Source organism: Battus philenor, unplaced genomic scaffold (assembly GCF_028537555.1).
Source record: "Battus philenor isolate CCGP_79_NKW_IND1 unplaced genomic scaffold, ilBatPhil1.0.hap1 SCAF_27, whole genome shotgun sequence".
In the NCBI taxonomy this organism is placed as follows: Eukaryota; Metazoa; Arthropoda; class Insecta; order Lepidoptera; family Papilionidae; genus Battus; species Battus philenor.
In genome coordinates, this window is record NW_027181690.1 from 9,089,148 (window position 1) to 9,101,662 (window position 12,515).

Here is a 12,515-nt window from a genome sequence, read left to right on the forward strand (position 1 = left end):
CATATAAATATATATATATATATATATACACGACAATTTGGTCTATGGAGATAAAAATATCAATAAATATATCAATAAGTAAATAAAAGTTTGTTATACTTTTCCCTACGCTTATTGTCGTATTATGGTACGCAAAGGACAGTGTTCTCTATCCTATGGAAACATTTTTATAAGCAGTGGCAATCTAATGTACAAAGTGTGAATTTTATAATATTTTAAATATTTAATGGAATCAGGCGTTACCTTGCGGAAGTCCATCCTTAGTAAGAAAAGTGTCCTAAGTAAGTAAGCGAGCTGGCGGGCGGTGTACTTTGTTGTACGACTACTACGGCATGTGCGGAAGTGGCTAAATATTGGTCCTTTTCTTACTTATATAACATCATATACCGGTAATCGAAGCCCTGACTTATGATTGCAAGTTGCACTCCTCTGCCGACATTCCTCTAGGAGATCGAATCAGAAATAAGATCTGTAGAGAAACAAAAATATTCGACATAGTCCAGCGGATTGGGCATGCTACGAAGAGATGTCTGTTTGGACCTTAAGGTTTTGAAGTCTCGAGAGACCAGGAACCGATAAGCGCAATAAGGTCACGGCTGTGATAAAGATGACGACAAAATCAATGTTTAAATTTTCAAAAAATATTCCAATTTAACAATTTTGGTGGACCGACGATATAGTGAAGATAACAGGAAGTCGCTGGATGGGGCAGCGCAGGACCAGTCATCATTACGACCTTTGGGGATAGCTCATAACTTGCAGAGGGCTTCCATCTGCTGAAAAGAAGAAGATAAAGTTATCTGATATATCATTCAAGCATTTTTATAACGTAAACAGATCTGTACATTTAAAACACCGTTATTATATTAAAAAGTAATGTTTATTATTCACATTAAAACCTTTTCGGATATAATCTACACAACTTAATTTGAGTAAATAAAATCGATAAAATATAAAATAGCAACATTATTGGCGAATATAATCGATATCGAATTTTTATAACGCGATAAAGGAGAGAATTTAGAATTAAAGATATGGTCAATTTCACTAGTTATTTTTAATTGAAATATCGTAATATTATATCGAACAAGATACTTTCGTACAATACTAAATACATAAATAAAGTTTACAACTTTTTTAAAAGATAAACAGAGAGAGATTGGCAAAATTTGGCATTGTGTCGACACTCACTGGCAACTATCGTCGGCTCTCATCTCAGCAAACATACGGAATATATTCGTTTTGTTTAACCATCTGATATCAATCAGCGCCTCGCAGGTACAAAGAGAAATCCAAAGTTCGGGGAATTCGCAGGAATAATATGCCGTGAAGATGTTTATGTTATTCAAGTGTTTTGTTATGGCATAGATACGTTTATATACCGACCTTAAATCAAGGTGATAATGTACTATTTTCAGATCCTCCTTTCTGCGCATAAACCAGTTTTAATATGAATAACAAGACGAAAATTTCTACTTAAAATTTGATGCGATAAACGAAGACTTGTGATTTTTATCTTACAACTCGCTGCCCAGACAGACAGAAAGAATAAGACAAAAAATTATTGGCTTTGTCATAGATTTAACCATTTCCATAGAAAAACAAATAAAGAAACTCTACATCTGAAAGTTTTCTTTACTTATTGAATTAATATCTTAATAATAAACAACGTTTACTTATTTTATAGTTGATATATGTTTGACTATAAATCTTTATATGTTCTCAGTGAGATAGTTATAAGGTAACAACTGTAACTAATTTTATATTTCTAAGCTTCTAAGTTTGTACTTTCTTACTGCCTTTTGTTACTGTTTATCTACAATAAAGTAAATAAATAAATAGATATTTTATAGCTTATTATATCCGAGTAGTGATAGCTCAGCGGTAGAGAACAGAGACTTTCGATCACAGTTCGTGTGTTTGATTCCCGGGATGCAGTCTTGTATTATTCACACTCTGTGCATTTTTTATAAAGGATTGTCACTGCTCATAAATAAGTTTCCAGAGGATGGAAGGCAGCGTAATTTCGCATTGCGATCGCCTGCCATGCTAAGCGTGGCGATTATGATATATCTACCACAGATATCTTTGCCAGAGGCCTATACATTTAACCCTTAGTAGCCTGATTTACGAAAGTGATTTATTTTAATATTACTGTGTTTGCTTGAGGGTCTAGATTAGAGTTCCCCAAACTTTTTTGTGTCGTACACCCCTTGCCATGTTTTTCCGTGTTGAGTAGACCCCCTACTTACCTGATATTGATTTCCTATAAATTTCTAACATTAGTAAAGTTTACTGTAAAACACGTGTTAATTTATACATTTATTAATTGAATTTAAATTAAAACTACTCAACATAAAATTTTGTATCTGTTATGTAAAATATACGTAACGTTAAAAAAAATTTTTTTCGCTGACGTAGACCCCTTGCAGGTTGTAATAGACCCTTAGGGGTCGATATAGACCACTTGGGGTCGATATATATGAAGGGAAAAATAGATTTTTTTTTAATTTCGTTGGAATGAAAATTATACAACAGTAAAATACGTACAGCCAACCTATAAAAAAAACTAATAGTAATGTGAACATTCGGTTTAAAAGATTGGTATCAAAATTGAAATTTCTAGGTTATTAAGGGTTAAGTGGACTTTTATGGGCTGAAACAATGACGACGACGATTTTAATTTTATTGGTTATATAAACGATTTTTTTGTTATAATTATATCCTGACATTTTCTTTGGGTTTACACTGACGTCAAATGTTAGACGGCCATGGCATGTGTTTTAATTAACACACAAACCTATTTTTGTGCAAACTTTAAAAGAGCTGTAAAAAATAGTTTTAACAACATAATTAAAGATTTCATTTTAATCGATGAAAAACTACCTTTAATAAGTTTCATGATAGAAAATTGCTCTCAATTTTACTAGGAATCGCCAAAACCTTTATAAGTCTATATACACGAACTGTCTTGTGGTAAACAGATTCAAAATCGGTTTAGTCATTTGAACACTCGTCTGGAGTTGACTTTTTTTTAGTCATAAATCGATCACCGACTACGCTAGTCAGTAATCGGTTTTTGTAATGACTATGGTATACCTAGGCGCTTGTAGATAACTTCGTATTCAAGAGGACAATACCTCATCTACTATTTTTTATTTACCACTTACTCAGACACTGTTCCCGATTCGAATCCGAAAGACGCAACCACGTGTCCTTATGTGAAAAATTTAATATACCTCCAATTAACTTAAAAAATCTACGGTAGAATCTTTTGATGAGTTAGCCCGGCACATTGTCCTAAACCTCAAGGCAATTAACGGTCTGTAATGCTTGGGCAGTGACTTGAAATAAAATAATGTACAAAATAACGTATAATTGAGTAAAAATTCCAAATTGTATTGTTTATATGTATACATTTTAGTTGTATTTATCCATAAGAAAAATTACAAATGGTAATAAATCGCTGTCGAATCGCAGCTAGCAGAAGACAGATCCGCGTCAAATAGCGGCAACCATCTCCCCACTGTCTGCGTTTAGTAAAAGCGAAAAAAAATATTGTAAACAAAACACTAACGATACAAATTAGAATTATTAAAAAAACTAATTTTTATTTATAACTTCGTCAATAATGTTCCAAATCGATTTAAATTTTTACATCATCATATCAAAAAAAACTAAACAGATTTTTATAATGCTAAGATGGTAATAAGAACATTGTTTATTACAAGAAGTATTGTTATTTATCGATTTACCAATATACAAGTCGATGACATTACATTCAGTTCGCGTTTTGTTTTCTTTGGTATAAACCTTTTGTAATAATGCTTTTAAGGCTGAGTACACACTTGTTATATGTGACGCGAATATAAAATTGTTTTGTTTTAAAATTTTACTCATCGCTTAAGAACACGGCTCGAAGTAATCCTTCACTTGACACCGTTAACATCTAGAAATCTTAAGTGTATACGGTTCGTAATACGCGGCTTTACTGGTAATGCCACTGTTCAAAGAAATATCTAGATCGATATTACGTCACTATATATGTATTTTTTTATTATTAGCACCCGTATTCCACTGACATTAATGTCTGTATCTTTATTTTTACAATTACGTTTAATATTTCCGAAATATTTTAGCTCCCTTTTATGCATGTTACAGTGCTTACGTCTCTTAGACTTTTAACTGATTTGAATCGTAAATTATAATTGTAGTGATTATTTTTTAAAGTGTCTTGTTTGTTTTTAAGGACTCCCTAACAATGTCCAGTTATTAAAAATACTGTCGTGCGATCACTTGCTAATCCCTACTCCATATTGACATCCCTAGGCTACACGCCAGTATCTGTGCGATGGTTTCCGTATTCGCCATATCGATAATTCTATACTTATTTATTCATCATCATTCCAGCTGTAGTACTTCCACCGCTGGATATAGGCCTTTTCCATATATTCCAGGTTAGATCAGATGGAAGAACCCTTATCTAGCTTCTTCAGACAGCCTTAAACGTCGTACACTTCTCTTGTTAGTCTATAGCCTCCACTTTAGAACTTTAAATCTCCGTCGGTGACCTATTCTTCTCCCTGTGTGGTCTTCACTGCCACTTCAAGTTGCCAATCCGCTGGGCCATATCGGTTACTTTTATTCCCCTCATTCTTTATTAAATCTTTTATAATACAAGAGGAGATCTATCGACGGACGTAGTCCTCTTTATTGGTTTGTTACATGGACCATATTACGTGTCGATAATATTGGGACATCTTTATTGTATATATAAATAGTTACTGAACTTCTTTTACAAAACTATATACATACATAAACGATTTCGTGTAATATTAAAAAAATCACAAATATCATTGTCAAAATCTTATATAACGATTTATATTTTAATTACGCGAATATGACCACATATGTCACTTTCTCTCCTTACTCTTGTTCTCACTATTCAGGCATGTTCCGCTGCATGCTAAGCTAATTTTGAATATTACGGAGACGGCTTCTATGTATTGCTAATATTTAAAAAAGGTAACCGTCAGGATAGACTTTATCTTATCATAGTAATGAATAGTCAACCTTTGACAGTAAAGAAACATTATTTAAAAAATATAGTAAACAATAAGCATTACAATAAGGTTTTCGCCTTGCCTTATATTTATCGATATTGGAATTGCAAGCAGTACTAGAAACTATAATTTCCTTTCGGAAGAACCTGTTATTAATAATTAAATCTCTGGGAGAGGAGGAAGGGATAATGATGGCAATTTAGTAGAAAAATAATAAAAATTATTAATGATATCAGTATAGTCGTTCTTATGTAATAGCATGGCCAAGGAATATAGGAACTGTTTATATACAGGGTAATTGGTTACAGATATAAAAGCTCTAAAGACATATTTGCTTTCGATTATTATATAGTAGAACATTTTATCCGAAAATTAATGGTTTCGGAAATAACAAATAACTTAATGATAATATAGTGAAAAAGAGCTTACATATAACGTTTTGAATATATATTGAAAAAGAGCTTTTTCAAAATCGTATTTCTATATTTTAAAATTATTTATTTTTATTTACTATTTGCCAAATTTACATTTTTCAATGTGGTCTGTGGTCACTTTATACAAGTTCATTGCTAATAGGTCTAATAGTTTTAAAATCTATTTGCTGACAAAGGATCTATACATTCACCCCTTTAAAGCTTATGATCAATTATCTTGTAAATAGATAAAAAGAAAATATTTGGAGTCTTTTCCACATGAAGGTGCAGTTTTTTGTCTCCCTCACTCATTCACGTCCTAAATTTCTTTTAAGTTTTCCATCAAAATTTATTTCTATGATAAGTCAACACCTAAATTTCAGCTCGTTATATATCTACCTGTATATCCGATTTTTATACGCTTTCACTGTGAGAGAATATATTTCACTTTAAAAACCGATTTATTTATAAATTCATTCAAGAAATACAAATCTCTTACAAGGTTAAAACAATTTGAATAACGAACGAATATGAATACAATTTAAAAGTCAAACACAGGAAGCACACAATCAGAAGTTCTTTTTTTAAACTTATCATAACATCGTAAACATCGACCTAAAACGACAAAGATGACGTAATGACATGTTGTCAACTTTTAAAATCTCATCGTAAAAATTAAAAAAAAAACAATAACCGATTCAGTTAAGTAATAAGACGTAACAATCGTGACTCGACGATAATTAATTCATAATTACAAAGTTATCGATATTTATGCACAACACTAATTGTTTTAACTGTTTATTTTTATAGCATTGCCTATTGCGCAAAACGAAAATAAAAATGCCTCGACAAATGTAAATGCTAATTTTGTTTCATGGATTCACTGGTGTGTTTTGGTAGATGAGACATGTTTTAGTTTTAAATTTCGATATATTTCTGCATTTTAATTTAATAATAGTAGCAGATGAATGCTAGGGCCTCAAGATTCTAAAGTGGAGACAAATACTGGCAAGCGCAGTATAAGATGTCCACCCACAAGTTGGACAGAGGACTTTGTTAACGTCATCATAACACCCTTCCTCTGCCACCCTGACCACCGTACTCGGTCGTAGTGAGAAGGAAGGTCGTAGTGAAAAGAAAGAGAGTGAAGTATGAAATAGAGTTCGAAGACTACTGTCTTCGAACTCTATTTCATACTTCACTCACTTTACTATACATAAACGGAAACTCCACCTTCATGAAAACGTCTTCGATGTAACTGGTGCTGCGAAATGTTTTTCATTTTTACAATTTGCGGTCTTCTGTTCTGCAGACTCATTTCACATCACTAACACCTTTATCACATCAAATGCATACAAGCTGCTTCCAGTCAGTCCTATTGAAATAGATAAGGAAGGCATATGAAGCCTTGGACGCTTTAGGACTGTATATATTTATCATAGTAGAGACTACTATATTAATGATATTTAAAAATCAGGGGGTGTTTGAAATCCTAGCGGCTTTAACTGCAGGATGCTGTCATAGGTCAGCACATTCTGACTCTTTGTTATTCTTCTCAGGATATATAAATTATAACTGATGGATGTAATACAGTGATTAAAAACATCATAAGTCTTCCAACATTACCAGCTTTATTAATACATTGTTGTCGGTAAAGGAAGTGAAGAGATCGATACGAAAATAAACGACCACAGATGCGTTAAATTAGATTAACACTACAACAGATATAAAATGAACAAACACACGAATATATTTCTGGAACAGCACAGATAATGCAAGCACCGAGACGTAATTAATATCAATAAAGTGAAAGAGTTTAAAATGTCATCCAATTAAAGGGTTAAGACTAACAAAAAATGTTAAAAAAACTTGTTATTTCGTTACCAGTTATTTAAAACGGTTTCATGCAGTTTAAAATGATAATTAGTAAACATATGAACTATCGTAGTTATGTTGTCATATATTAACATATTAAGTATGAATATAATTAATAAACTGTACAGTGGTAGGGTAGTAGTGGGTTCCACCTTTTATTGACGTCGAGATGAGTTTACCAACTGTTCGAATGATAAAAGCCTCACACTTGAGATGAACAAGCGAAAGAGACTCAGGGTGTGATATTTATCTTTTCGGCTCAATGATCTTTTGCGTTTGAAATTGTGATATACAATCCAACGTTCGTCCCCAGTAAAGATGCACTTCCAAAATGGATCATTTTGGTGACGTAACGCGAAGACACAAATTTCTGACCCTGAGACAGGGGCGGCTCTAGCTCGTGTAGCGCCCGTGTGCTATGAAAACCTGGCGCCCCCTAGATCTGAACTCTTCCCCGCGGCTATAACTATTAACTTTGCCGTAGTAACAAGAAAGTTTTTAAGAAAGGGAACGCTGCGGCGTCCCCAGAGACGGCAGCGCCCGTGTGCTTTGTACACCCTGCACTATAGGTTAACTCACCCCAGCCCTGAGGACATGACTAACCAGTTTATCGATCTTCGAAGTTAAGCCCAGAATGGAATGAAAGAGGGAAACCGGGAAAATTGTAGAATGAAAGAAACAGTACGACAGATAATATGATACATGAAAGAGAAGAATGATAATAATAAAAAATATGAATAAATTACTAGAAATAAAAAGTCCCTGTCCCACACGAGATAGGGGAACGAGAGGTCCCCAACAGCGGAGACCATAAAAAAAAGTTAAGCCCAGGCCTTTCAAGTGGTCATAAACAGTTGAATTCTATAAATTTAACCTCTCAACCATCTCATGCTTTGTTTTCGTCGGTTTGCATCAACTAATATCTTTATCAGCTTCAGGCGGCCTTCCAGAACGTGGCATTTTAGACATAATTGTATGTAGAAGTGAATGCAGAAGGTAGTAAGCGAATCACAGAACTCCAAAAACACACACACTCATACATATGTGTGTGTATACATGTATATATATACCTCCTTCAAAAAAAATTCTTGGTACGAATGTTAAAAATGTTACGTGTAATTCCAACCACGTCAAAATTATTTACCGTGTAATAGAATCGCGTACTTGTTCATTTGACTAGTAAGCTTGTAAATTCTGGTTAGTAAATATATAAAAAAAAATATTTATAGTTTAACCTAGTGTAAGTCTCTACGGAATTAATAGTCTGTGCTAATTTAAAATAGTCGAATATAAATAAAATACAGCGCGTGGACTACATGTCCTCACGTCAGGGTCGTATGAAGACCGATTCCGTAATGTCAATGTCCTTTCTATTATGCCAAACGTTAGCGTTTAGCGGAATTTACTTTATTTAGACACAATGACAACATTATGCGATTTTTATTGAAACGAAACAACTGCGTTCAAGATAATTTTTTTTTAAATCGTCAAATCATAAAATTACGTGAAAAATTTTCATATTTTATTTATTTGACATTATATATAAATAAACAGATAGTGGATAGTCGAAAAAATTACATTTTTATATTTATAAATTACGTTGAAAAATTGTATACTAAATGATAGATTAATATAAAATGTGCTGACATTATAGTGACTGGCTGAAAAAAAATTGTCATTCGCTGGTTTTTTTTTTTTAAATAAAAAAGATGACATCATACGCCCGTGTTTATCTAAATCGAATTAAACAAATACCAAGACGATGACATCAACTACTCACTACTTAGTTTACCTTACCATAAAATATTTCGATTGACAACATCCTTGGTGTTTGTGATATGACTACTCATGATTATTGTGAAACGTAATTAACCAATATGTTTGTTTCTTATCTATATTTTACTTCATCATTTAGTCCGTAATTTATTTATTTTATTGCTTTAATTAAATATGTCTTATAAATACTAAATTGAAGAATATAGCTATTACAATATGTACATACATTTAGATAAAAATCAACTAGTCGTTTCAGCCCATAGTCGTTCACTAAAAGGCATGGGCCTTTTCCTAAGATATCTGTGGGGAGAAATACCGTAAATGCCAGGCTTGGCAGGCGGGTTAGCGATCGTGGTGTGGTACTATGGTAGGCAAAGGACGCTGCAACCCATAATCTGGAAACTTCTTTGTGAGCAGTGGTAATCCTGTATGAATAATGCATAAACTGTGAATCGAACTATATCTCTGGGCTATCCTGCTCTGTCATATCAACTGAATATACTCTATTTATATAATCTTAATAATAACCATAATATTTTGATAGCATTTGAAAATTAATTTATTCGTTAGAATAACTAAATTTTAACTAATTAATTATAATTTATCAATGCTTTATATATATAAACACTGCATATTAAATTGATGTTTAATTAATCGTGTCGTCTCTCAGACTTGACCACTAACTTGTGTGTTAATCTTTCGTTACGTTCACTTATATTACGGTAATAATTTAAAGTAAAGTTATGATGTTTTTAGTGATGAAAATATTCAGAAACTTTCGTATAGATTTCTTTCCTTTGTAAAAGTTCCAAAAAAATTATTGTAACATTAAAGTTTCGTGAAAATAGTTATTCAATTATGTCATTCTAACACATCTTCGTATTGTAAAATCTAAAAGTATTTGATTAAAACACACTATATATAGTATTGTATAATAATATACGAATCACCATTTTCTACAGCTGATCGTGTATATTTTTAATCTGTATGTATATTTTTAATCTGTATGTATATAAGGGAAATTCGGGGAATTAATACAGATAATATTTATATTATCTGTATTAATTCCCCGAGTAAACTTAAGTATATGCAATTTATTGTTGTTCGTAAAACGGAAAATCATCAGGAAATTATAATTGACCGCAATTTATGCCGTCAATAATAATTTCCTGTTATAAAAATTCAATCAATGACATCAGCTGTATAGAATTCAGTACTTAAATATCGAGGCATGTCTAGAATCTAGATTCTTATAACGACCGTGACAGGCGACCTTCGTCGGCTCATGGTCAAAGGCAGTAATATCATTCAGCCAAAAAGCAATAAATTATTAACGAGCCATTGACTGCAACATCGGCAGTTTAAAATTGATTGTCGCATTTATCATGTGATAATGATGAACTCAAGTTATAAAATATACAGGGTGTTTGGTCATATTTGTAAAAGCTTTCAATTTCAAATTTTTCAGCTCATTTGCAATGAAATAATAAAGTTAATAAAGTTTTTAGGAATAAAAACAAAACATCGTAATGATATTAAGAGAAAGCGGTTTTAAAAAATCAGAATACTATATTATAAAATTAATTATTGTTTACTGTGGCTGGAATGCCACATATAAATAAATATAATGCCACATATTTCTAGTATAATTAACACGATAATTTAAAATAGATGTAAAAGCTATAAAGCAATCAAAAATATAAAGCTTTTAGAATTTTTAATCATCATTCTATTGACTAGAGTATAAAAAAGCCTACGTAAAGAAAAAACGAAACTAATTATTTTACAAAACAGTTTTTGCTTCGATGACAGTTGACAGTTGATGACTTGATCATTCGCTGGACAATATCCGGAGCAGAGCACAAAAATACTGAACCAATTGTGTTGTAACAAAACAGTCTAACTGCATAAGGCCTTCAATCATTGTGCCGCCTTGAATGGTTAATACGTTACGTCAGTAATCCGATATCGCTAGAGATGTGATCACAACCCACATACCGATTTGTAAATATTGTTTATCGATTAAATAATTGGATAATTAAAAAATATTGTGGCCCAATAAATAGTGTTAGTTCTTTTTTGAACTGTTGTTTTTCACTGTATTGATAACTTATTGGAGAAATAATTATAAAGTTGAATAAAAAATATTTATGTTTTTATAATTAGTCTTTCGGCAGCGGTAATCTAGTGTGCGTGCGATTTCCGGAATACTTTCTTATATAAATCATATTTTGTGCATTAATTATATAGGATTGCCACTACTCATTAACAATTTTCAAGAGAATGGACCTGTAGACATCTACAGCCAGGCATAAACCTTCCTCAAATATATCTATGGAGGATTTACCATAATCGTCACGCTTGGCAGGCGGGTTGACGAACGCAGTGTGGTATTATGGTACGCAGAGGACGCTGCTGCCCATCCTCAGGAAACTTATCAGTGAGCAGTGACAATCCTATATAATCAATGCACAAAGTGTGAATTATATGAGATTGTATCCCGGGAATCTAACACGTGGGCTACAATCGTAAATCTCGGTCCCCTACCGCATGCTACCACTGCTATATTTGTATATATTGTATAATTTATTAAAAGCTTTCTTGCAAATTACATTGAATGATAACGCGATTTGTTTATATTTTTGTTATATATTTGTATATCTATTTAAAATCCGGACATAAGAACTATGAATAAGCGAGATGATACCCTTTACTGTCTAAACTTAGAAACGAAAAGATAATTCAATCAAATTTGACATCAGAGAGAGATAAATTTAAATTTCCACCTGTACTGACTCATCACAATATATCTGTTATTATTGGACTTAGAGACGTGAAATTTAGTAAAAAATATTTCTTTTACTAAGTAGAGATCAGCTTAGAATGAATCTTCTAAAATTCCAAAGTTAAAAAGTTGTCCATAAAGATCGCGAAGTTGACGGGAACAACTAATGTAATATAATGAAATAACGTTTGGTAAAAAATATTTCTTTTACTAAGTAGAGATCAGCTTAGAATGAATCTTCTAAAATTCCAAAGTTAAAAAGTTGTCCATAAAGATCGCGAAGTTGACGGGAACAACTAATGTAATATAATGAAATAACGTTTGGTAAAAAATATTTCTTTTACTAAGTAGAGATCAGCTTAGAATGAATCTTCTAAAATTCCAAAGTTAAAAAGTTGTCCATAAAGATCGCGAAGTTGACGGGAACAACTAATGTAATATAATGAAATAACGCCTTGAAACGAGGCCCTTACTGCAAAGAGGTTTAGAATAGCCTCCTTTAGCGCTGTTTCTACATCGAATTTTATTAAACTGTAAATGTAATCGAGTATTTGGTAACCCACTAATTTAAATTAACATCATAACTAGTTTCGAAATGCAATA

The 12,515-nt window shown here is 32.2% G+C and overlaps 1 protein-coding gene across 1 annotated transcript in view; it reads left to right on the forward strand.

Moving 5' to 3' along the window:
* Positions 1 to 12,515, forward strand: part of Swim (Secreted Wg-interacting molecule) — a 91,343-nt gene that overhangs the window by 49,004 nt on the left and 29,824 nt on the right. The gene's annotated exons all lie outside the window — the stretch shown is intronic.